The sequence below is a fragment of the Harmonia axyridis genome, chromosome X (genome assembly GCF_914767665.1).
Source record: "Harmonia axyridis chromosome X, icHarAxyr1.1, whole genome shotgun sequence".
Taxonomy (NCBI): Eukaryota; Metazoa; Arthropoda; class Insecta; order Coleoptera; family Coccinellidae; genus Harmonia; species Harmonia axyridis.
In genome coordinates this window covers 34,136,829-34,144,328 of record NC_059508.1, presented here as the reverse complement: position 1 = coordinate 34,144,328, position 7,500 = coordinate 34,136,829, and the positions used below count along the sequence as shown (strand labels likewise).

General features: G+C 43.1%; 1 non-coding gene across 1 annotated transcript; it reads left to right on the top strand.

Annotated features, from left to right (window-relative positions):
- The first annotated feature begins 2,784 nt into the window (after positions 1–2,784).
- Positions 2,785–2,903, top strand: LOC123688129. The gene has a single exon (XR_006749784.1). It is a non-coding gene; the product is annotated as a 5S ribosomal RNA (ribosomal RNA).
- The last annotated feature ends 4,597 nt before the right edge of the window (positions 2,904–7,500 follow it).

The window sequence follows — 7,500 nt, the reverse complement described above, 5'->3', positions numbered from 1 at the left end:
CCGTTTCGACCGTTCGCCGCGCCTACTAGAGCTGATTTCTTCGGACTCCGATCAGAAAATCCGCCGATGCATGTCGTTAACACCTAGTCCGCCTCGTCCGATCGATCTAGGCCGTCTCGATCCACCCATCGCGCATCGAAAGTCGCATCTCTCGAACTCCGATCCGGAAATCGGCCGATGCATCACGTTAACTATTTCTTATATATCTAATATAATATACATCGAGACGGTAAGAATTCTTTTAATCGAAGATATACATATACTTCTCATCAATATCCAAAAGCTTATCGAAAAATAAATTACTCAACTTTTACGTGAAGAATCGTTCACCCAAACCTTATCCCCTATATATGTCAGGAGAACCCAAGGTTCCCCTCCAGACACGATTTAGCAAACTTTTCCCGATCGATCCGACCCACCGAGGCCGTCTCGACCGTCCGCTGCGCCTACTAGGGCCGATTTCTTCGGACTCCGATCAGAAAATATACCGATGCATGTCGTTAACACCTAGTCCGCCTCGTCCGATCTATCTAAACAGTCTCGACGCACCCAACACTCTTTCAAAGTCGGATTACTCGGACTCAATCTGAAAATGGACCGATGCATGACGTCAACACTTAGCCCGCCTCGTCTGATCGATCTAAGCCATCTCGACCCACCCAACACGCCTTCCAAGTCGGATCACTCGGACTTCGATCTGAAAATCTCCGGACTCATTTTTATGAATATCCCCAGTCAGTAAGAACGTTATTTCGCCAATATATACCAACAATAAACCATATTCCAATAGCTGAACCAAAAATATAATTCCCGATCCAAACGTTCTGCATCGCCCAACGCGACCACCTTCCCTATATATGTCAGGAGAGCACAGGGTTCCCCTCCAGACAACACTTACGCTCTATCCCCGACTCTCGGTCGATCGATAGGCCAGGTCAGCGGTGTCTGTTTCGGCCGAAGCTCGGACTTTGGTCAAAATGTTCCGATACAAAATTTGAACCAAGATAGATACAGATATGATTCCTTCTTAAATATACGTTGATTATCGAACAGAATATGGTAAATATTTTGCGATGACCGAGGATTTCATGAATTTTTTTTTTTTTTCGAAAAAATTTTCTGTTATCGGAATTTCCTCAAATTTCATTTGGTTGCCTCCTAATGCTTATTAAAAATGATAACCAACAATCAGAATCATTATTTATCATTTATTTCAATTTTTATAATGAAAAACGTTCACGTCCTTTCGCGCCTCTCGATCGTCGTTTACGTGATGCATCGGTCAGCCCTAGTTTACGTGGTGCATCGGTAAGATCGAGTTCACGTTCTGCATCGGTCTGCCCGAGTTTACGTGGTGCATCGGTAAGATCGAGATTACGTGGTGCATCGGTAAGATCGAGTTCACGTTCTGCATCGGTCTGCCTGAGTTTACGTGGTGCATCGGTATGATCGAGTTTACGTTCTGCATCGGTGTGATCTAGTTTACGTTGTGCATCGGTAAGATCGAGATTACGTGAAGCATCGGTATGATCGAGTTTACGTTCTGCATCGGTCTGGACTCTGAGATATATTTTCGACGTGAAAATGTTCCGATACAACTTTTGAACCAGGATAGTTAGAGAGATGATTTTTTCTGGGATGTACGTTGATTGGGGAATGGATTGTGGAAAATAACTTGCCATGACCGAGGTGTTCTCGAATTTTTTTTTTTTTTCGAAAAATATTTTCTGATTTTGGATTTCACTCAAATTTGATTTCGTTGCCTTCTAATGTGTTCTAAAAGAGTAAATCAGTAATCAGAATCGAAAAATATTTTTCGGATTTTTTTTTTTTTGAAAAAAAATTTTCTGATTTTGGAATTTCCTCAAATTTGATTTGGTTGCCTTCTAATGTGTTTTTAAAGCGTAAATCAGTAATCAGAATCAATATTCATTGTCGACTTTAATTTTTATAAGGAAAAATGTTCACGTCCTTAAACGCCTCCCCATCATTAGCCCGAGTCCAAGTCGATGTCAGTCCCGAGCGGACGGTGTCAGATACTACCTATCGCCCCGGTCTGGACTTGGCGAGGTATTTCGACGTGAAATGTTCCGATACAACTTTTGAACCAGGATAGTTAGAGAGATGATTTCTTCTATGTTGTACGTTGATTGTGGAATGGATTGTGGGAAATAACTTGCCATGACCCAGGTGTTCTTGAATTTTTTTTTTTTTCGAAAAAAATTTTCTGATCTTGAAATTTCCCCAAATCTGATTGCGTTGCCTTCTAATGTGTACTAAAAGAGTAAATCAGTAATCAGAATCAATATTCATTGTCGACTTTAATTTTTATAAGGAAAAATGTTCACGTCCTTAAACGCCTCTCCATCGTTACCCCCGACTCCAAGACGATGTTAGACCGGAGCGGACGGTGTCAGATGCGACCGATCTCCCCGGTCTGGACTTAGCGAGATATTCCGACGTGAAATGTTCCGATACAAAAATTTAACTGTGATAGTTAGAGAGATGGTTCCTTTTGTGATGTACGTTGATTGTGTAATAGAATATGGAAATAAACTTGAGATGACCGAGGTCTTCTGGGATTTTTTTTTTTTTTCGAAAAATATTTTTCGATTTCGGAAATCCCTCAAATTTCATTGAGATATGTCCTAATGTGTTCTTAAAACTTAAATCAACAATCAGAATTAATATCCAAAAGTTATTTCATTTTTTATAAGGAAAAACGTTCACGTCCTTTCCGCTCCCAAAAAGTGAGATATCATAGAAAATATCGCTATATTTGTTGTTTACGGCCATACCACGCTGAAATTGCCAGTTCTCGTCAGAACACTGAAGCCAAGCAGCGTCGGGCGCGGTTAGTACTTGGATGGGTGACCGCTTGGGAACACCGCGTGCTGTAAGCTTTTTTTTTACGTTCTGCATCGGTCTGCCGAGATAACGTGGTGCATCGGTATGATCGAGTTTACGTTCTGCATCGGTAAGATCGAGATTACGTGATGCATCGGTAAGATTGAGATTACGTGGTGCATCGGTAAGATCGAGTTTACGTGGTGCATCGGTAAGATCCAATTCACGTTCTGCATCGGTAAGATCCAGTTCACGTGGTGCATCGGTAAGATCGAGATTACGTGGTGCATCGGTAAGATCGAGTTTACGTGGTGCATCGGTAAGATCCAATTCACGTTCTGCATCGGTAAGATCCAGTTCACGTGGTGCATCGGTAAGATTGAGATTACGTGGTGCATCGGTAAGATCGAGTTTACGTGGTGCATCGGTAAGATCCAGTTCACGTTCTGCATCGGTAAGATCCAGTTCACGTGGTGCATCGGTAAGATTGAGATTACGTGGTGCATCGGTAAGATCGAGTTTACGTGGTGCATCGGTAAGATCCAATTCACGTTCTGCATCGGTAAGATCCAGTTCACGTGGTGCATCGGTAAGATCGAGATTACGTGGTGCATCGGTAAGATCGAGTTTACGTGGTGCATCGGTAAGATCCAATTCACGTTCTGCATCGGTAAGATCCAGTTCACGTGGTGCATCGGTAAGATCGAGATTACGTGGTGCATCGGTAAGATCCAGTTCACGTGGTGCATCGGTAAGATGGAGATTACGTGGTGCATCGGTAAGATCGAGATTACGTGGTGCATCGGTAAGATCTACTTTACGTTCTGCATCGGTCTGCCCTTGTTTACGTGGTGCATCGGTAAGATCGAGATTACGTGAAGCATCGGTATGATCGAGTTTACGTTCTGCATCGGTCTGCCCGATATTACGTGGTGCATCGGTCTGCCCTAGTTTACGTGGTGCATCGGTTTGGACTTAGAGATATATTTTCGACGTGAAAATGTTCCGATACAACTTTTGAACCAGGATAGTTAGAGAGATGATTTTTTCTGGGATGTACGTGGATCGGGGAATGGATTGTGGGAAATAACTTGCCATGACCGAGGTGTCCTCGAATTTTTTTTTTTTTCGAAAAAAATTTTCTGATCGTGGAATTTCCTCAAATTCGATTTGGTTGCCTTCTAATGTGTTTTTAAAGCGTAAATCAGTAATCAGAATCAATATTCATTGTCGACTTTAATTTTTATAAGGAAAAATGTTCACGTCCTTAAACGCCTCCCCATCATCAGCCCGAGTCCAAGTCGATGTCAGTCCCGAGCGGACGGTGTCAGATACTACCTATCGCCGAGGTCTGGACTTGGCGAGATATTACGACGTGAAATGTTCCGATACAACTTTTGAACCAGGATAGTTAGAGAGATGATTTCTTCTATGTTGTACGTTGATTGTGGAATGAAATACGGAAAATAACTCGCCATGACCGAGGTGATTACGATTTTTTTTTTTTTTTCGAAAAAAATTTTCTGATCGTGGAATTTTCTCAAATTTGATTTGGTTGCCTCCTTATATGTTCTAGTAGCGATAATCAACAATCAGAATCAAAATCCATGGTCGGGTTTGATTTTTATAAGGAAAAATGTTCACGTCCTTTTTTACAACCCCGACTCATTGACGATGTTAGAACCGAGCCGGCGGTGTCAGATACGACCGATCGCCCCGGTCCCGATCGTCATTTACGTTGTGCATCGGTCTGCCCGAGATTACGTGGTGCATCGGTCTGGACTTAGAGATATATTTTCGACGGGAAAATGTTCCGATACAACTTTTGAACTAGGATAGTTAGAGAGATGATTTTTTCTGGGATGTACGTTGATTGGGGAATGGATTGTGGGAAATAACTTGCCATGACCGAGGTGTTCTCGAATTTTTTTTTTTTTTTCGAAAAAAATTTTCTGATTGTGGAATTTTCTCAAATTTGATTTGGTTGCCTCCTAATGTGTTCTAATAGCGATAATCAACAATCAGAATCAAAATCCATGGTCGGGTTTGATTTTTATAAGGAATAATGTTCACGTCCTTTTTCGCCTATGTTCTTTTTCGACGTGAAAAGTTCCGATACAACTTTTGAACCAGGATAGTTAGAGAGATGATTTTTTCTGGGATGTATGTTGATTGACGTACGAAACTTGGAAAAAAAATAGAAAAGACCGAGGTACTCTAGAAAAAAAATTTATTGAAAATATTTTTTTGATTTCGGGAATTAATTCCGAAATTCATTCAAGATGTCTTCTATCAATATCGCGAAAGAAAAATCAATAATCAGAATCGATATTCATCTAAGATTATTTCCTTTTGGATTGTGTTAACATTCGGTACGATCTTGTCTACGTGATGCATCGGTTTGTTTCTCGGCTCTTGTGAGCAAGTTGGACACTCGAGACGGCCTCCATCGATCGGATTAGGCGGGCTTTAATGTTAACGTGCTGCATCGGTGTGATCTTGTTTACGTCATGCATCGGTATAGCTTTAAATCGCGCCGTAAAGTCGTTCACGTCATGCATCGGTATCTTAAATCGCGCCGAAAAGTCGTTCACGTCATGCATCGGTATCTTAAATCGCGCCGTAAAGTCGTTCACGTCATGCATCGGTATCTTAAATCGAGCCGAAAAGTCGTTCACGTCATGCATCGGTGGCACAAAAAAAAGACGCCGATGCATGACGTGAGCCGACTTTTCGGAGCGATTTAAGATACCGATGCATGACGTGAACGACTTTACGGCGCGATTTAAGATACCGATGCATGACGTGAACCGACTTTTCGGCATGAAGTCAGCTAAAATTATCGTGTGCATCTTGGGTCGGTCCACGTACCGTAGATCAGAGAGGGGACGACGTACATACATCGGATACATTTGTATCCAACAAGTTACGATCGTCGTCTGATCCAGCGGTAATCGGACCTACTCTCGTGAATTTATTTTGCCCCTTGAATAATTTTGTACCGATGCACGACGTGAAGTCGACTTTTCGGCACGATTTAAAGCTAAAATTATCGTGTGCATCTTGGGTAGGCCCACTTACTACAGATCAGAGAGGGACGACGTACATACATCGGATACATTCGTATCCAACAAGTTACAATCGTCGTCTGATCCAGCGGTAATCGGACCTACTCTCGTGAATTTATTTTGCCCCTTGAATAACTTTGTACCGATGCACGACGTGAAGTCGACTTTCCGGCATGGTTTAAGCTAAAATTATCGTGTGCATCTTTCATTTTACTCATCACATAGTCTGATGCATTTGATGACATTTACCCTTGTGAGTTATTCGTATTTCTCTCTCATGTCCGATTTCGTCAAACATAAAATTCTACCTTTCTGATTGATTCATCGTGAATTGTTCGAATTTGACTAAGATAAGCCTGCAAAACATGCATATTTCATTAGCTCGTTATGATATTTTCAGATGAAAACCGTTCAAGATTTTCGAATAGTAAGACACCATCCAGTCACAGCTCGAATACCACCGTCAGGTCGGCGGTCGATATATTGTGATGTGGTGCTTTTTCGAAAGATTTTCAATTAGTGGTTATCTTCGTACTTTGCGCCATATCAGAGAGAAAATCAGAGTTATTTTTGATAGAAAAACTCACGTCAAGCATCGGCAAAATTTCATACGAAAATCATAAAGTCCGATTCGATAGACGGACGAAGGCCAAAATGGCTCTCGTTACCGTCCCCAACCGCAAGAACGATAGACGTTCGAACGGTCGGTTCAAATCGGACTCGAACAGGACAGAAATATTTGGCAGATATGAAATGAGGCGCGGCCCTACTCGGACCTCCTTCTTCATACCGTACGGTTAGAAAAAAGGAGCGGAGGCCACCACCGTCACTCTATCTGCCAATTTGCATATTCCGTCGCAGTCGTCGTCGGTCGATGCCAAGGCAGCCCTCAACACTTACTCCCCGTATCCTTTCGAATACGGGTCAGCGAAGGTAACACATCCAGCGGCACAAACGCAACAACAAGAGCAACAAACGGGGGTCTCGTCTAATCGACAAGACGAATCCCCAAGCTAAGGGCTGAGTATAACAGATCGCAGCGTGGAAACTGCTCTACCGAGTACAACACCCTGCCAGTACGTAAGTCGTCTACAGACAATTCAAAGCTTCAACATCGAAATAGTTGACCCATGATCGACCGTCAAAGGGCCAGGTCAGACGTGGCAAGAATCGATCCCGCCGCCGACCATCAGCCCCAACGGCAACCTTGGCTCGTGCGACACCAGACGAGAACGTCTGATGCCTAGTAAAGTCACATTGTTTTGAGCCTTTCGACTCATAGAAGCTCAAAAAGGTATCGTTGCCACCTTTGACTAGACAGGATACGGCCTTGGAGGCGTTCAGGCATAATCCCACGGATGGTAGCTTCGCACCACCGCCCGCCCGAGCGAGTGCGTGAACCAAATGTCCGAACCTGCGGTTCCTCTCGTACTGAGCAGGATTACTATCGCAACGACGAGTCATCAGTAGGGTAAAACTAACCTGTCCGCACGACGGTCTAAACCCAGCTCACGTTCCCTATTAACGGGTGAACAATCCGACGCTTGGCGAATTCTGCTTCGCAATGATAGGAAGAGCCGACATC